Genomic DNA, 20,317 nt, shown 5'->3' with positions numbered 1-20,317 from the left:
ATTTTTCTGAGCATCTGTGGAGAAATAGGGCAGAAGCAGAATTCCATTAAATGTGGCAAAAGTGTACAGCTTTTAAAATATCCTCTATACAAAGGGAGGCTGCATGGGCTAAAGCTAAGCAGACATGATTTTCAAGAGAGAGTTTCATTGTGTTGTTTTCCCTTGTTTTAAGATAGAAATAATTTATTATTGAAACACGCTGAGTATTATAGAAGTCACAGTGTTAGAGGAGATTAGAGACAGGGATTTCACACAACGGCACTCCTTTTGAGAGAACTATAGCTCTCCCATTCAGAAATTTGATTTGAGCCATGCTTTTCTTTGAAAGAGATGGCATACAGATGACTAAGTTTAATGTTGGGGGAAAGCTAACCATGAAAATCTCAGTGTTTCCTGGGGGTATAAGAAATATGAATGCAAGGGAAAGATCTGTTAGAAACTGTGATTATCTTGAAGTTTTTTCCTTAGTAAATTATGTAAGAGTAAATAGCTCTAGAAAGGATGGTGTCCTCAATGAAAAATAATAGCATTCCAGAGAGTAAGAATGTTTATACTGCAAACATGCTCAAGGAGTATCAAAACAGGCATCATGTATAGCAGCCAAGGAGGAGAGATGTGTGTGTGCCACAAAAAACACAATGGAGGCCTGGGTCCTTGGAAAGCCCTTCAATTCAAACTGCGCTGCAGCCTCATCCTCACCTACAAATAAACCTTACTCTAATGGAGCATAGTCTGCCCAAAGACATTTATTGACCCCGTTTAATGTCTGCATCTGCAGCAAGACCACTTGTCCAGCTTTTGATGGTAAAAGGCTCTTATGAGAAAGTTTCGAGTACTTCTTTTAAATAACCACTATATTCCCCAGAGCTTTATAGCTTCCCAGATGTCTGTGAGCCTGTGACATCTGAGTTTTGGAAGTCTCTCTCCACTTGGATTCTGTAGATAATAGTATGAACACAGGATGGAAATGATTTGTAAAGCATCAGCACACCATTTTGCTTTCACTCCTGATTCTGTAAGACTTTATTGCTGTTTATGCATTCAAAGTGTGTTTGATATAGAATGCAACTCTTCTCTACTGATTCTGTCAGAATGCTGAGTGAAGTCTATGTGTTAATGGAACTTCACCCCATCTTGACTGCTTTATGTGATCTTTGTACTGATATATGGTAGGAAAAAAGCATACAAAACCTCCAAGTTCCAGGTTTACAATAACATATTTTAAGTGGTATATATTTTCAGAAATGTGCTCTACAAACATTTCAATGTAAGATAATGGCAGAAGCATCTCTCACAGAATTTTTACTTTTACAGTACCAAGATGATCTATTGTAGCAGCATATGTGGACTACTAAGGTGAAATATTTGTGATAAAGTCTAAGTGTTATTTCTATAAATATAAGAGCCATTTACTCCCAATATATTGGTTTTATAAACTGGGTATTTAACACCCTAGTTTATTTGCATTTTCTAATACAAGACATGATATTGGATTGTGGCACAGCTTTGAACTTAGAGTATGATTCTGGAACCCACACTATAGCTTGTCATTTTCTGGTTAATAAAGAAGTAGTTACTATGATTTAATATATCACACCTACTCATAATGAAGAGAAAGCTCCTTTATATAGGAAGGTTTCTCACAGTATTTTTTCAAATACACACCACATTCAGCCACTTCTTTTCCTATAATGGTAAAAGAGAACTTTACCAGTAAACCTTTCCAATGTGACCCCAGTGTCCACTGTGAAAGTGGTAAGTATGGTTTGCATATTACACTTCATAAAGGATGAAAATTAGATCATTGGATGTGAAATTCAAATCCAGAAAGGACTGAAAAATATTTATGAGATCCTCATGAATCACATAAAAAGTGTCACAAGTATAAGTAATAAAATAAATCTGTAAAATACAAGGGATGAGATAACAATTGAGATGTAAGAAATCTGACTCTATCTTTGATACATACATAAAATTCTTAGTGCACACAAACACACACAAACACATACACACATACACATGCAAATAAGAAAAAAGAACTTTCACATAACCTTTAAAGATATTTTGAAGAGATACATAAATGACATACATTGCTGAACATCAAAATTTTGCAATGTTTAGAAAAGGGAAGACCCCTTAACCATCCACCCCATCTCTCAAGGCATATCAGGATTGAGTTCATCCTCTTTCCCTGTGGGCCAGCAAGGTAGTTCTATCAGTGGGAACTGATCAAAAAGCAGGCAACCAAGTCCATGTTATAGACAACCCACATTACCCTTAGTAGAAGACCCACATGACACCTGAGTTGACCATTAGTTACATCTATGTAGAGGACCTAGGTCCGGTCCACAAATGGTCCTTGGTTGGTGCTTCAGAATCCACAGGCTCCTCTATGCCCTGGTTAGTTTCCTCTGTTGGTCTTCTTGTCAAACTCTTGTTGCCTCTCCATCTTTTTATCCATCCATCCACTTTTCCACTAGACCCCCAGGGCTTTATCTGATGTTTGACTGTGAGTCTCAGCATCTGTTTCAAAGCCCTGTGGGTGGAGCCTCTCAGAGAACCACTCTGATAGGCACCTGTCTGCAAGCATGGAAGAGTAGCTGTAATAGTGTCAGGGTTGGCTTTCTTCCATAGGGTGAAACTTGGCTGGGGCCAGACATTGGTTGGACATTACTTCAATCTCTGCTATATCTGCCCTATCTTTATCCTTGCACATCTTGTAGACAGGGTACATTTTGGACCTAAGTTTCTGTGGGTTGGTTAGTGTTCTCCTCCTTCCACTGAGTCATGTTTTTGCTTTGATTTCTTGATGAACTGTGACCTGAGAATTGGAAGCAGAAGTAAACTCTTCCTTCCCCAAGATGCTTCTGTTTATGGGGTTTTGTCACAAGAAAAAGAAAACTAAAACAATGTAACAATAATTAAAGTGAAAGAATCCATGAAATTAAGAGAAAACAAAGATGATTTGTACATGAGGTGTCAGATGGAGGAAACAGAACTGGGAAACAATAAAATTGTTTTATAATTTCAAGAAAATGTAGAAAAAAATATCTAAAATGTCAAATACCAGAGTAAGTCATCAATATCCAGTTCAGATGCAACACAAGTTGGACATCGGACTTTGCTATTATATAGAATACTTTACTATATCGTCCATCATTTTTTACTATCATTTTTAAAAATTTTAAATTTATTCAAAATTTCCAATAAAATAATTGTTTTCTTATTTGAGATGTTCACCTTTGTCCATTAGAAGCTGCTACTTTGCAAAACAATCTACTAGTTTTCTTCAAATTATATTTTTTATAGTTTAGTTGTTTTCCTGCCACATGAAAATGAAGCTTCCCAGGTGTTACTCTGTATATTCTGCATCACTGTCTTGAGAGCACTCATTATTCCCCAAGGTTGGCTTGGTTTTAATCAAATATTTGTAGTTAAAGAACACAATGTGAATGCTAAGCTTGTATTACTTGCATACACTCATGAAAGAAAAGAGACTATAAACACTATGGAGATTGATTGTTGCAAACTCCTATTCAACAACAAATGTACATAAACTCATATTTAAGTCTGAAATTTCAACTCACCTATATTATTAGGCTCATTTTTTCCACTCTCAGCATTCATCCAAACAATACTTTTTTGCTCAGATGTTTTCTTTTTATAGATCTCTATGGCATACCTTACAGAACAAAAATACAAATGTTAGTATTACAATGTATTTTATTGATTTATTGTTGTAGTTATTATCAGTATATAATTATAACTAATCACAGTGGATCAGACAATATAAAGACAATTTTGACAAATTGATTATACAAGAAATCACTTTATGTTTACATATCAAAGATATAGACTATTGTGGAGTACTTTGTGGAACTTGATTAAAGTTCAGACTGCTCAAGTCAGTGAACCCTCAGCATAAAATGTGATATAATACTTTTCTTTTTAAATTTATTATTATTATTATTATTATTATTATTATTATTATTATTATTATTATTATTATTTAATCACATTCCATCATGATTGTAATCCCCTCACTCTTATTTTCCTATTCCCATCGTCCCTCCTTTTTCCATTTCATTCCCTTCTTCATGACCCTTGACAGGTAGAGTCCTCCTCCCCCACTGTCTGACCACAGCCTATGAGGTCTCATCTGGATAACATGCATCCCCTCCCTCTGTGTTCTGACAGGACCTCTTCCTAATGGGCAGTGATAAAATTGAAGGCACCAGCGGTCTTGTTGGAGATAGTCTTCCGCTTCCCCCTACCCCATGTGGAGAATAAGCTACCCATTGGCTAGATCAGGGATCGAGATCCTCTGCTTGCCATATCCTTGGTTGGTGCATCAGTTTGTGCATGGCCCCCTGGGTCTAGGTCTGCCAGGCTTGATAATGTCTTGGTGGAGCTCCTGGAAATTGCACCCCAACCCCATCTTTCCATCCCTCAACCCTTGCATACAGTTAGCAGCTCTTCACCCAGAATCTGGCTGCACATCCAAGTATCTGTCCTGATCCCCCACTTATGACTTGAATTAACGTCTTTTTTTGGTAAAGTGCAAAACTACTGCGAGAATGCAGAAAAAGAAAACACAGAATTATTCCTCATAGAATATGTGGAAGCAAACATGGAAGCAAAATAAAATACAAAAAAAATTACTTTATTCCCTTAAACCCTCCATGAATCTGTTCATCTCCCAAAGAATATGTCATCCCAAACAGAGCAAAATATGGTTCCTTTGCTAGTGATCAAGAATGTAATGTTGGCAAATTGTCAGAACTGGAACATGTAAAAAGTAAGAGATTTGTAAACTAATATTGCAAAATGTAGGCAAGAAAATTTACCACAAATAAAAGCTATCATACTATCTATGATGTTATTTTAAAATAATGCTGATGTCTTTCCTTCCAGAGAAATTCTGATTGTTTCATAGCTATGTGTGTGAGTGTGTGTGTGTGTGTATGTGTGTGTGTATGTGTGTGTGTGTGTGTGTGTGTGTGTGTGTGTGTGTGTGTCCTTTCTCCCAGCAGGTAATAATTATCAGTTGTTGCATGGCTTTAGGAAGCTATGTTTTTTCTACTCATATATTCTTTAATGAAAGATTTACTATATTTTTTATTAATTATTTGACAGTTTCACAAAATATACTCCCCTCGTATTCACCTGGTGTCCAAATTTTTCTCTGCTTCACATTTCCTTTCCTACTCACCCAAAATTATGTCCTTTGTTTATTTGTGTTAATCCTTTAAGAGATCATCTATGAAATACATAATCAAGCTCTTTAGATAGGAAAGACACAATATTATATTGGAGGTATTCCCTAAGTAAAATAGCAATTACAATGAAACATGGGATTTGCTTTGACTTCACACTATATAACATTTGTTAACTTTTATTTGATTGGTTTTTAATAAGAGCATTATGAAATGTGAAATTTCAGTGGATTAAAGTCTTTCCAGACTTCTAGGAGTCTAAGAGATAGACCCATAGCTTATGATGAATCATTTAAAGACAGTTTCATGGGAGAAGCAATCTCAATAAGACTTTAAAATGAGCAAAACAGGCATTCCTCATTACCAAATGAAGTTTCCAGTTTTAGGAATGGGTTATATCTAATCAAACTGTTGGCAAAAGAGACCTCATGGGAACACCTAAACAAACCAGGCCTTTCTAAGACTTTTGGTTGTTCTCCACAAACTGGTAAGATCCTATTGCTGAAGACAAAATCTGCACATCTCATTGAACATAGAGAAATTAAACTGGAGTCTACCTAGTACCTTCACCCATACTGACTGGTGTTCACACTACAGAAAGGAACTGTGCACTTTACCATAGAAGAATGCCCTTCCACTTACAATGGTGACTTGTAAGATACACTTGGGCAACAGTGGTTTCTGGGACTAACCAGTTAATATCAAGTTGGGGTTCAGGTCGACTCCATGAGATGGAACCCATCCCTGACACAGCTCATGCGGCCAAGAACTCGAGTCTAGGTAGGTCAGAATCCTAGAGGAAAAACAAACACTACTGTTCCGGTAAAGGAACATAACAACAATATTGTGCCTAATATGTCATTCTGCTAGACTCATAGATCAGTGTTTTGCTCAACTATTTTCAGAGAAGTTTCCTTCTGCAGTATATGGGAATAAATACAGAGATCCTCATTTAGTAAATGTGAAGAGAATGAGAGACCTTGGAACATTCAATTCTAAATGAGACCTCTCCACCGATTCCCTCCCTGCTCTGCTCAGAAAACCACCCCAGAAAAGAGAAGGAAGAAAGACTATAAGAGCTCAAGGGCATGTAGAGTACCAGGAAAGCAAGGCATTCTAAACATAGCAGGACATATGCCCGTATGAAAGAGACTATAGAAGCATGCAATGTGTGGGCCTGCTACACTTCCAGTGGTGATAGTATAAATGGACATAAGGCAAAATTCCTAACCAGAATCTCTCTACAATTGATAATCGCTCACAAATGAAAGGAATTAGTTTTCAAGTTGGTAGTCTCACTGGGTAAACCAAGTATACATATGGTCAGGTCCCCTGCCAAACAGTAGATGCTCAACACAAATAAAGTCAGTGGTACTAGAGCTATTTTTGTCTCATACTGCTTTTTTTTCTTCCCATACATGTCTTTTGTTTATATATTATAGTTTCCAATTTCACACTTTTAGGGAATTTTGTTATGTCCCAGTATGTGTGTTTCTATGCCTACATATGTTTCTTATTCTTTTTCTTTGGTTCTTTGTTTTTCTGCTCATTTGTTTGCTCTGTTCTGTGCAGGTTTGATTGTTTTTACTTATTTTTTATTTTTTATATGTCTGTTTATTTTCTAATGAGAGAGAACAAGAGCTGGTGTGGATCCAGATGAGTGGAGATGTGAGGGAAATCTTAGAGGAGTTGGGGGAGAGGAAATCATAATCAGAATATATTGTATGGGGAAAAACTATTTTCAGTTAAAAAAAAGAAAAAGAAAATGAGTGAGTTTTAGAATAACAGAAATATCTGCAAATTCTGCCTTTCAATTTCATTGTGTCAAAATCAGATTACAGATAAACAAATGCTGATAACAATTCCGATGTAGCTATACACTATGCCTGTGGTAATTTTGTATTCATTCTTCTTAGATACACTCTTTGACAGAAAATTATTTCACATATTGTGTCATTATGTTTCTCTTTGCTTGTCTTAGTCTCTTCTGAAGAATGGACTGTAAAAGTAAGAGTTATTCTTATTCTGTCTCCATCACAACCTCATCTATGTATTTTTCAGCTCACATTGTCACTGGATATAGCAAATTAATGTTCAGCAACACCATGGTCTATAAATAGATTTCTTAGAGAAATAACATATTACATAGGGCAATATAAATAAGTGATAAAATAAATTTTCTTCATTTTGACCTTCTGATAGACTCAACACTGAAATAATTTTCAGTAACAGATGGACCTTTATGAGAATATAAAATGTGTTATCTATGTGATGTGCCTAAATGTAGTCTTTTTCATTTTGTATCAAGAAGGCCATGTAGTGAAAAAAGTTAATCTTGATTTCTCAAAGTCAAAAAGCCTTTATGACCTTACTTTAGAAAATAAGTAGAAGTTGGCTTGAAGAGATGGTTAAGAGAACTGGCTGTTCTTCCAGAGGTCTTGAGTTCATGCAGGCATAACATGGTTTAAATAATAAAAGTAATTAAATATTTTTAAAATAAATATAAATTAATTATCTAAAATGTATTATACCATGTAATTCATGGCATATTGGTTCTGAGGGCAACTCTCCTTAGATGCTATCTTGCATTACATCAAATTATTTAATAGGCATCAACAAATTTCTATATCATTTCCATCACATATATCACTTTAAAAATACATTAACACCAATAAGCAAAAATGACACTCATATTACCTAGCACATTGTAGTCATTCCTCATTACTTTCTACTTTCAGTTTTTTCAAACCTAAACTTTGGAAAAGAAAACCAAAATCAAGCTGAATGCATAAGTTTAGTAAAATAGAGTCAGGAGCAGTGTCTCTGAACAAGGTGGATCTTAATCTCATGGGTTTTAGGTGTCCTTTTTGTCATTAAGTAAACAACGGTCTCCTCAGTGATAACAAGCATCAAAATAAACAAGACAACAATAAAAACTCATGAGAACATGCAATTCAATCAATCCATGAAATAAAACTATGAGGTGTGTCAACATAAATAAATATCAAGCTTGGTATATATTTCTATGGAAAAATAAAATGCTTGAGATAAACGTTAGAATAAAAACATAGAGACAGCACAAAACTGAAGTTTTCGTTAGTTATCACTCACTATATTTAGTAAGCAAAATTATTGGAGGAGGATTTTAAGAAATCATTACCATTTTGGGGGGGGAAAGAAATAAAAATCTTAGCCAGCTGTGAATTACAATGCAGGAGAAAATTCCTCTCTCTACTCCTCCAAGTTTTCTCTTCCAATTCCCTTCTCAACAGATCCATTCCTCCTCCATTTCCCTTCATAAAAGTGTAAGCCTTCCTGAGATACCAAATAAAGATATATAACAAGTTACAATAAGACCAGGCACAAGCACTTGTATCATTGTTGAATGAGGCAACCCATTAAAAGGAAAGGGATTACAAAGCAAGAGTGAAAGACACCCCCACTCCCACTGTTGGGAATTCCAAAACCACACCATGCCAGCAACCATAACATATATGAAGAGGACCTACTTCAGATGCATTCAGGCTCCATAATTTCTGAGTCAGTCTCTGTTAGACCCCATGAGCACTGCTTAGTTGATTCTGTGGTCCATGGTCTCCTGGTGTCCTTGGCCCTTCTGGCTCTTACAATCTTCTCCACCAATTCTTCCTAATGTTTGGCTGTGGATTTCAGTATCTGCTCCCATCAGCTGCTGGATGACCTTTCTAATAGCAATGGGCAAGGTCCTGAATTATGAGTATGGAAGAATATTGTTAAGAATAATTTCATTACTTCTTATAATATAATATTTAAGTTTTCATTTAAAGACAAATTATAAAGCATTAACCATCAATTAAGTAAGATAGTAATGCTGGAATATGTTAAAATCCTAAATGTACCTACCCAACTACAGTGCTGCTCTATGTTCTCTTTAATAATCTCTCCTTTTAAAAAACAGATTTGTTCTATAATTTTGTTGAGAATATTTTCTGGGCCTTGGAGTCTGGCATCTTCTCTTTCCTCAATGCCTATTGTCCTCAGATTTCTTCTTTTCATGGTGTCCTTGATTTTTTAGATGTTTTGTGTCAGGATTTTTCCAGATTTAGCATTTTCTTTAATGGTTGCTTCAAGATCTTCTAGACCTAAGATTTGTTCCTCCATCTCTTGGATTCTGTTAGAAAGGCTCACCTCTGTGGTGCTCACCTTCCTTGGCTTGGTGGCAAGAAGGATAGCGGGCTACCAAGAAGAGACTTGATACCCTATGAGCATATACAGGGGGAAGAGGTCCATCTCAGTCACAGTCATAGGGTAGGGGAGTAAGGGGAAAATGGGAGGGAGGGAGGAATGGGAGGATACAAGGGATGGGATAACCATTGAGATGTAATATGAATAAATTAATAAAATATAAAAAGAAGAAAATAAATAAAAAATAATAAAAAATAGATTTTAGATATAAAATCTAATATATAGGACCTAATTCCAAAATGGAAGAAAGGAGGTATGTTGTGTTGGGGAGGAGATTTTACATATGTTCATACAGAAGAAAAACTTTGTCTTCCCATCCAAACTGATAAAAATCGGATTTGAGAGAGCGAGACCCCTGAAGATCTTGGCTATATACAAGAAGAAACAAATAAATACCCAAGCAGATAATTTATGTTTGTCCTTTTATGGGAACATCTCTACGACCTTCAGAGATTTAAATGTCTATGTATAGCAAATAAATCTTTTCAGATACAAAATCCTCAGGACGTATGTCATTCTTTTATGTAGCCCTTCTGTATACAAATAACAATCAGGCTGAGAAAGAAATTAGGAAAACTACAGCCTTGTAAATAGCCACAAATAATATAAAGTATCTTGGTGTAACTCTAACCAAGCATATGAAAGACTCGTATGAAAAAAAATCAACTTCAAATCTCTAAAGAAAGAAATTGAAGAATATGTCAAAAGATGGAAAGATCTCCCACGTTTGTGGATAGGGAGAATCAACATTGTAAAAATGGTCATCTTACCAAAGGCAATTACAGATTCAATGTGATTCCCACAAAAATTCCAAGACAATTCTTTAAAGACCTTGAAAGATCAAATATCAACTTCATATGGAAAAAAACAGAATAACTAAAATAATCCTGTTCAATAAAGATCTTCTGGAGGAATTGCCATACCTGATCTCAAGTTGTTCTATGGAGCAACCGTAATAAAAACAGTATAGTACTGGCATGGCTCCTTCAGTGGAACTGAATCAAAGACCCACAAATAAACCCACACACTTATGAACACTTGATTTTTGACAAAGAAGCCAACACCATACAATGGGAAAAAAAGATAGCATCTTCAATAAATGGTTCTGGTCTGTGGGGATACATGTAGAAAAATGAAAATAAACTTATTTTTATTACCATGCACAAAACTAAAGTCCAAGTGGATTAAAGAACTCAAGTTAAACCCAGACATCCTAAATCTGTTAGAAGAAAAAGTGGGGAAGAGCCTTGATCTCATTGTCACGAAGACAACTTCCTGAACAGAACACCAACAGCCCAGGCTCTAAGGACAACAATTAATAAATGGGACCTCATTAATCTGAAAGGCTTCGGTAAAGCAAAGGAAACAGCCAACAGAACAAAATGAAACTCTACAAACTGGGAGAAGTTCTTCATAAACCCTGCAGCTGACAAAAGGTTAATATTCAAAATATACAAAGAACTGAAGAAATTAAACATCACCAAGCCAAATATCCCAATTTAAAAACGGAGTGCAGAGCTAAAGAGAGAATTTTCAACAGAGAAATCTCAAGTGGCCGAGAAATATTTAGAGAAATGCTCAACCTCCCTAGTTATCTGGAAAATGCAACTCAAAATGAATCTGAAATTCCATCTTATACCAATCAGAATGGTTAAGATAAAAACCTCAAGTGAGAGCACATGCTGGCAAGGATGCAAAGAAAGGGGAACACTCCTCCATTGCCGGTAGGAGTACCAACTTGTACAACCACTTTGGAATTCAATCTGGTACTATCTCAGGAAATGGGGAATAACTCTACCAGAAGGCTCAGCCAGACCACTGCTGAGCATATACCCTAAAGATGTTCTACCACACAACAAAGACATTTGCTCAAGTATGTTCATAGCAGCCTTATTCATAATGCCCAGAATCTGAAAACAACCTAAATGTCTCTCAACTGAAAAATGGATAAAGAAAGTATGGTTTATTTACACAATGGAATACTATTCAGCTATCAAAAACAAAGGACTCTTGAAATTTGCAGGAAAATCGATGGAACTAGAGACAATCATCCTGAGTGAGGTAATGCAGACCCAGAAAGACATGCATGGTATATTCTTGTGGTATATATCTCATAAGCAGATATTACACAATACAAGAGCACCAGATTAGATAGATAGATAGATAGATAGATAGATAGATAGATAGATAGATAGATAGATTTCAGTTTTATTTAAAGAGAAAAAAACTGTTATGGATACCATAAGTCAATTAGGAAAAATAAGACAAATTAAAACTAATTTACAATTTTTTTTACATGCAGGTAATGTGGCAGTGAAAAGGTTAATGAGATGACCATTTTCTGATTGATGGATTATGAGAGCATCCTCATCTTGTCAGATAATTTACAAAACATATCTGTCATTACAGTGAAAAGGGCTGCCACTTTTTAAATTACATATATCTAACAGTGATTGTGGTTATAATATGAAAAGTGTAGAATCGTTTTTCTACATCAAATGTCTTAATTAGTGGTATACCCATCTCATTAATTTATATCAAATATATTTACTTAATTTAAGAATGTAAATACTCAGTTATCAATTTTAAAATACAACAAAAACATTTCACTATTACACTGAATTTTAAAATAAGTTTCACACTTCCTTTAAGTACCTCCTATAGACAGCATGTAAAAATCAACAAGTTTTGTGGTCACATGACTTGAAACACTCATGGCATGGTACCATTTTAAAAAGAATTAAACGCATCGAATACAAAATGAATTAAGTAAATCATAAAGATTTACACAGTGCCATGTAATAACTTGGCTAAGCATGCTGTGAGTAGTTAGTGATTAAGCTATTCTTTGCTAATGCCAAGAACAAGTGGACGTCACTCTGCTAGACTTCCAATCCTTGGCCAAAGCACTTTCCAAACACAGTAAGAAATTAAAAGCTCTGCTGATTGGATTACTAAAATGTATAATGGCCAAAATGAACTGCAAAATGGAAATGTTTCACAAATCAGTAGTTTTCTTGGACACCGAAGTAAGAAAAGTAAAATTCTTCAAAGTACTAAAGTCTGTCTTCAAAATGCTTTTATATCTATATCATTTTTATGTTTTCTTGGAATCTTTTCATTAAAAGGGGCAATAGCAATTCATTTATCATCTATTAATTGATTCAAGGGTTTAATTAATTTTCATTGATTCACTGTCACTTATAAAACAAAAACAAGAGACAAAAGGGAACAACTACAGAAAATTCCAGGATTATCTACACTATTGAACAGCTCAAACAACCCCAGTAATTGGACCACTTGCATTGCTGGTACACACACACAGAAACACACACATGCACATGCATGTGCATGTGCGCACTCACACACACACACAATCTGCTTTGCAGGTAATAAGGTAATAATTTTTTAAAACTCAGACAGAAACATTAATTTTTTAAATGGGTTTCTGGGGTTTAAAGAACATGCACCAAAAAGAACCTAACTAGGAATTGTGTTGATTTCTCAAAGATGGTTAAAAGCCAGTGATGGACATTCCCAAGGTAACAACAGAGTGCCCTCTTCTGTGAGTCCTGGGTACTGTTCTTGGTTTGGAATTTCAGTTGCCTTTGAGTACCATTCTACCACCCTAAATAAGTCCATTTCTGGTGAAAAAGGGCAGTTATGTAATTGTGCTTCACACTGTAGTTTCTAATTACTCTCACAATAATTCTATGGAACAAAGAATATGTACTCCCTTCTTCACAGATTTAGAACTGTACTAGAAGGTGCATTCTCATGCCTAGAATGCAATCTTTTTTTAAAAAAATTTTTATTAATTTATTCTTGTTACATCTCAATGGTTATCCCATCCCTTGTATCCTCCCATTCCTCCCATCTTCCCCTTACTCCCTTCCCTATGACAGTGCCTGAAGGGGACCTCCTCCCCCTTTATATGCTCATAGGGTATCAAGTCTCTTCTTGGTAGCCTGCTTTAAAGAAGTTGAACCAAATGAGACTCTAGAGCTGAAAGCGAAAGTAGACACAAGTCCCCACCCCCAACCTAGAAGCTATCTCCAATTGATAACCACTTAGGAATATAAATTTAGTTTTCTCCAGAAGAGCCTCACTTACAAATGAAAACTGAAGGTTCTCCAAGTGAGTCTCAGGGAGGAAACAAACTACTCTTAATGGTCTTAAGGGTGTGCTGCATGCCCAGCAGTAAATGACCAACTGAAAATTAACAGAACAATATCTTTAGAGGTTTGTCATTTTGTAATATTGTATCATGGTCTTTTTATTTCTTTTTTATTTTATCTTTTAAATTTTTCTTTTTTCGCCCTACAGTCTTTTTCATATATCTAATGGCTTTCAGTTTATTGATCTTTTTTTCTGGGATTCTGCCTGTGCAAACAAGTGGATCTCTGCATCTACATCTTTCTTGTGCCTTGTGGGAGGCTTTTCTCCTTCTCTTTGTTTTGTCCCATTCCAATATTTTTGCTTTGGTTTTAATATATTTTGTTTTATAATTATATCTTGGAAGCCTATTTATTTGCTAATGGGAGACAGAAAGACATTGGCTCTGGATGGGAGGTGAGATGAGGAGGAACTGGGAAGAGTAGAGGGAAAGGAAACCATAATTAAGATATATGAAAAAAATCTATTTTCAATAAAGAATAATAATTAACAATAATTGGATGCTTGCCCCACACCTTAACATCTGTTACATTCCCTTCACTCATATCTTTATCAGGCTCTTCAGACACCAAGTCTCCAAGCATATTTCTTAGAAGTAAATGTCTACGTCATAATTATGAATCCCATTGGTCACTTAATGGGCATATCTGATGGTGGAAATAAGTGGCACCTCAGTGATCTCCTCTTTCCTACAGGGCCTTTCCTACCAAAATTCCTGGTTCCCTTTTGTATCCTCCAGCGTCATGTCGCCAATAAACTGGCAATGCTTCCCTGTCTTGTAAGAGCTCAAGTAACCATGGTGTTCTCTAAGTCACCATGGCATGGAGAGAATAGCATGCTTCTATCCACTTCCCTGGACTAAAGAAGAAGAAGGAGGAGGAGGAGGAGGAGGAGGAGGAGGAGGAGGAGAAGGAGGAGGAGAAGGAGGAGGAGGAGAAGAAGAAGAAGAAGAAGAAGAAGAAGAAGAAGAAGAAGAAGAAGAAGAAGAAGAAGAAGAAGGAGAAGAAGGAGAAGAAGGAGAAGAAGAACAAGAACAAGAAGAACAAGAACAAGAAGAACAAGAAGAACAAGAAGAAGAACAAGAAGAAGAAGAAGAAGAACAAGAAGAAGAAGAAGAAGAAGAAGAAGAAGAAGAAGAAGAAGAAGAAGAGAAGAAGAAGAACAAGAAGAAGAAGAAGAACAAGAAGAAGAAGAAGAACAAGAAGAAGAAGAAGAAGAAGAACAAGAAGAAGAAGAAGAACAAGAAGAAGAAGAAGAAGAAGAAGAACAAGAAGAAGAAGAAGAAGAAGAAGAAGAAGAAGAAGAAGAAAACCACTTTCCACATCCTAAAGGGAAAAGGAAGTAGTGCTTACAATCAGATTTAAGTATGTGTAGTATGAGTTTAGCGTCTCCTGTTACCTTTTCTCACTGCCTTATTCTAAGCATATGTATTAAAAATTAAGCCTACTTTGAAAGGCACTACAACTCTTTTTGGGTCCCTCCCTTTTATGAAATAAATTTGGGAGTTTTCAAATGATGTCAACTAGTCAATTGTATTAATTAAAACACTGATATACCAATGATGACTCCCTGAGAAACCATTTCATTCCATCTTCCTAAAAGCATAGAAGCAAATAAAAAAGAATCCATAGAGGTCATTTGAAAACTCAAACTCTTTCAAATTGATTACATGAACAGGTACTTTCACAAAATGCCATTTACCTGCTGAAATTGAGGTACCCTGTAAGTCTAAACTATAATTTTCTTTAGGTTGTTGCTTTTCCCCTTCTAAATTTTAACAAGGCTATATTTATCGACAAAAATTAAACTTAAGATATTACAGTGTTAATAAAAATGCCATGTACAATTTGCATATGTATTTTTAAATGAAAATTTAAAAGAGTTGTAAGCTGGACTGCATAAAAAAATATGCCCACAGCTATTGATCGTCCCTAAATAAGAATGCTTTGCTGTTACTGTGGTAGGAAGCCTCTCCACAGGAATGAGGACGGATCATTAACTTATGATAAAGTGGACTATTTTCAGACAATCAGAGAATTAATATACTATATATTTTCTTATTTTTGAAGTCTACAGAATATTACCACAAAGCTTATTATAAATACTGAGGTAAATATCTGACATTGAATTGTTAATTCAATTCATACAAAGAAAATAAGTTTAAATATATATCTGAAGAATTCAACATATATAGAGACATACAGCTACAATCCCCCAATCTATATTTTCATCAATTATTATCTGGAAGCAAAAAAATAAAAGCAAATAAAAGAAATAAAAGTTTAGTTAAGTTTTATATGTCTTTGTTTCTACATATCCTAAACATGGTAAATCTATCATAGCTTACAAAAAGTAAAAATGTTGAAATAAAAGAATAGGTCCAATATTTTGCCCTCTTAAAAATAAATAAAATAGTTTTAATGTGACCACTCTAGATATATAATATCATTATATATATACATATATATATATAATTTCTTTATATAAAATTATAATCCACTATGCTATAAGAATTATTTTTAAGAATATTCAGTGTGTCCAATTAAAATAAAGAAATAAAATGTATGCTCCAAGCAAGTGCAGCAAACACCAAGCATTTTTTCCAGTAATACAGCCATGATTTCATAATATAATGCTATTCAAACTTTAATCAAATAGGACTGTTGCAATATATTAATTCTCATTTGGGTTCCTTGTGATGCTTCCCTGTGAAATATGGCTTCATTATAACTCCTAATATTTCATGCATCTGCTTGAATTGTGTATTCCTAGTTTGACTTTATTACAAACCTTACATTACCATTAAGAGTTTCTTCAGCCATTTATATATCTATTGTTTTATTATGCTATATAATACTAAAGCAATTTGATGACAAAGACTCACAGCTCCCATTCTTGGAGTCTTCTAGGTCATTCTGGAGTTCTGCAAATTCCCCTTCTGGTTCTACACTGAGAATCAGGACAGTACTTTATTTTCTTCTTCTTTCACCTTTTTGACTCTCTCGACTCTTCCTAGACCTGTTTTCCCCCAAAATAATGCTTTTCATCTTTTGGTGAAGCTCTACCGTACCCATAGGAAGTCGCCGTTCACGTTACTGAAAATAGCTCTAGTCCTGCTTTGCACAGAAACAGTCACTTAGCCAGCATGTTCAGTCACTTATCATTCTGGTTTACATGCCAGAGAAGTGAAAGGAGATGCACACTGTTTCACCCTTACTCTAATGGCATCCACGCACATGGCCAAGGTCAAGTCACTGCGTCTCTTTTGGAAACATTTCCAGCTACAAAATCATGTGCTTTCTACAGAACAAGTAATAAAGGTAAATGGAACTGGCACATATGTTATACTGTTAATACCAAGTTATTATCATTCATATTGGTCTAGATAGAAATTAACTAACCAAACCCCAGGTGGGTCTGGACCTGGTACCTAGAAATGTAGCTTGAGACCCAGGAGCTACCACATTTACCGTATCTCCCTCCTGGATATTCACAGCAGCTTCTCAGGGATGAGAAGAAGAGACTTGAATCCTAAAAAAGAATCCTCAGTTTTCTGGGCTTTTTTGAATTGTTCTTAACTTTCATTTATTTTGTATACACTCACCTAGGGGCTGTAAAAACCCCACAAAGCACATGTCTTCTCCAGAACCTACGTTCAAATCACTTGTCGGCCACTCCTGCCCACAAAGAGCTTTTGCTTTAACACTCACTAAATTCTTCTCACCTTCCGTACTCTGCTCTCTAAGCACCTCCTTCTTCTTGGTTAAAATAATCCCGTGGGACAAGGTATGGGATAACCATTGAGATGTAACAAGAATTAATTAATAAAAAAAAAAACTTAAAAAAAGCAAATAGATAGTAAATTATATAAAAGTAGCAGAATCTTTAATAGTTAACTTACAGTGCAGATAGTCAAAATGAGCTACATGCATGTATCTTCCTTTTAGTGAATTTAAAATTAGAGAATGTGGTTATTTTCAAGTTACCAATGGGAAAAGTCTGTCCAAGACCCATAAGAGGTGTGTACACCCACAATAGACTTGTACGGACTGGCTTGGGGCCTTCTGTTCTCAATCATGGAGTTTGTTTATTAATAAAATATTTATCAACCCGGGAAAAAATAAAAAATAAATAATAATCCCGTGTGAGAAGAAAAATCTAAAGCACTGTTATTTTCATCCAAAGCATTAATGTGTCTTTGATAGAATAAATAAAACTAATTTTCCTTCATAAAAGTCAGTATTTTATCTACAAAAGTGTGCCATTAAGTAACTTCACATTCTCCATGAATTAAGCCTACTTTAAATATTAAAATGATTTTAAAATTATCAGATTCTTTAAAAATTTTGCATTTATCAGATTTTAAATATTTTTGAATAAATCATTTCATATATATAAATTATGCATAATTTATGTTAAAATGCCCATTATTTTCTTTGGGACAAGTGTCTGCATAGCCTGTAGTAAGATGTGCTTTAAGAAATTTTGATTAGGTCTAATAATTTATCTTTGATTAAAAAAAACAAAAGTGTAACTATTTCTTTGGCTGTGTTATCTACAGAGGACATTAAAAATTGACCTCATATTTTCTAGCATAGAATTTAATCAGTCCCAACATTAAACTAGCAGCTTACCCATTGTGGAAGTATGTTCATTCAGTCAAAGAATCACGTCTCAATATAGAAACATTACAGATCCCAAAGCTTTCCTAAATACTTGTCAGTTTTATGTATTTAGGCTTTTATTGATTCCAATTGTTATAATAAATATTTAAAATTTCTTTCATCAGACCGTAAAACACAGGACTGGTGCATGAATTATTCTAAGATATGGTGTGGTTGGAGAAAACCTAATTCACACGCAGCCTCGTTTACACTATAGTTAATGCTATTTGGACATTCCTTCACTTTTCTCATGATTTTAAGGAGAATAAGAAGGTAATGCAATCTTATCTTTTTTTTTAAATCTTGAAATTCCAGTTAGCATTCTTCTGCTATGATAAATGCTATATCCAAAAGTAACTTGGGGAGAAAAGGACTCATTTTGCTTTCACGTCCCAATCTCAGTCAATAATTGAGGGAAGTGAGGACAAGACCTCAATCACAAAGGAGGAGTGTTCCCTAGTGATTTGCTTCCTATAGATTAATTACCTTGGTTTTTATAAAATCCAACACTCACTGAAGGGTGGTACCATGAACAGTGAAGAGGTTGCATTCACGTCAATAATTAAATAAGAACTGGCCCCCACAGAAGGCATTTTCACAGTTGAGCTGCCCTGTACCCAGATGGCCCTAGCCCACCGCACATCAATATTAAAATGATCCAAGCTTTTCCCTAGGCTATATCATCTGTTAACCTTTTCAGTATCATCCAGAAATTTTCCTTGTTGGCATGTAGCCTAGTGTTTCTGATAGATCATCTGTTATCTCCACCCTAAGAAATCTCAGTATCTAGGCATGAATTGAAGCTAAGATAAAAGTAAAATAATGGTTTTAGTTGTTGAATGTAGAAAGATTCCAAGATAAAGAATGTCCCATTTATCAAAGTCCATTTGCAGCTTTAGCCTCTGGTTCCATATTTAGGTGCAAGGAAGAAAGAAAATAGTAAATAATATAATAGATTTATATGAGACAAAACTAATGCTTTGTACCATATGAGAAAGTAGAACGTACTTTGTCCTTTCTCTGGCATCTGAGACCGATAAGAGAGAGAATCTAATCATATCAACATGTGAATCTCACTATCAGCTGATAGAACCATATCATCAGAAGTTTCTATTGTCTCAAAAGAAGTGATGATGCTCTCAAAACAGAAAATAGCTCTTCAGAGAGATACACTTGCACACATAGAACACAAAAGCAATACAGGAAACCGGTTACAATAACTCCTCTGAGATCTTATAGAATTATTTAATGTGGATAATATGTTTAACAAATAGAAATATTTAGTGTGTATTTTAAGCATGGATCATTTAGTTATTAATAAATTATATTGACTTCTAATCTTTTGTATCTACAAGCTGGAGACATTTTGTGAATGCTAGACTCTCCTGTCTTGTAACTATTTATATGCAAACACTTTTCCCTATTGATTTGCTCTCATTGACGCCACAATACTAAGGAGATTATTGACTCAGAATGACAAAACTCATGTGAGAATCAAGGGTTGTTGTTGTGGATATAAACATGGTTTTGTTTGATCCCAAGTGTGGGATATGAAACAGACTTGTAAGAGGGCATGTTGTGTTTGTCCACTGAAAAAGGAACTGTCTCATGATGGAGCATGGTCTTTGCCAAATGATAAACATCCCGGTATGGACTCTGAAGAGATATATATGATCCCCATAACAGAGGCTAAAATTTGGCTCTTGTATCACCTCATATCACTTGGCTGTTCATCACTTCCAGATGTTCCTAGAGAGAGATGCTCCAGAAAACACTTCCAGCAGCTATGGTTGTGGTCACTTTCGCTGAATTTCTGGTCTGCTGTTTAATGGGCGGGCTGGAATCCTGATGAAAAAAGAGTGGAATCTGCCTTAGGAACTGAGTCTTAAAAGGTCTACTTCTCTTGACCTCATTAACCTCTTTTCTCTCCTATCTAGGGTAGGTAGGTTGGAAGGGAAGTAGAGGAATTGAAGAGCCCCAAATAAAGTAAGTTTGTTAAAGATCAAAGCCTACAAGTTGTAGTACTTTTAAATCAGT

Source organism: Acomys minous, assembly GCF_964271855.1.
Source record: "Acomys minous genome assembly, chromosome: 11".
Lineage (NCBI taxonomy): Eukaryota > Metazoa > Chordata > Mammalia > Rodentia > Muridae > Acomys > Acomys minous.
The sequence above is the reverse complement of the archived record's forward strand: the minus strand, read 5'-3'. Positions refer to the sequence as shown.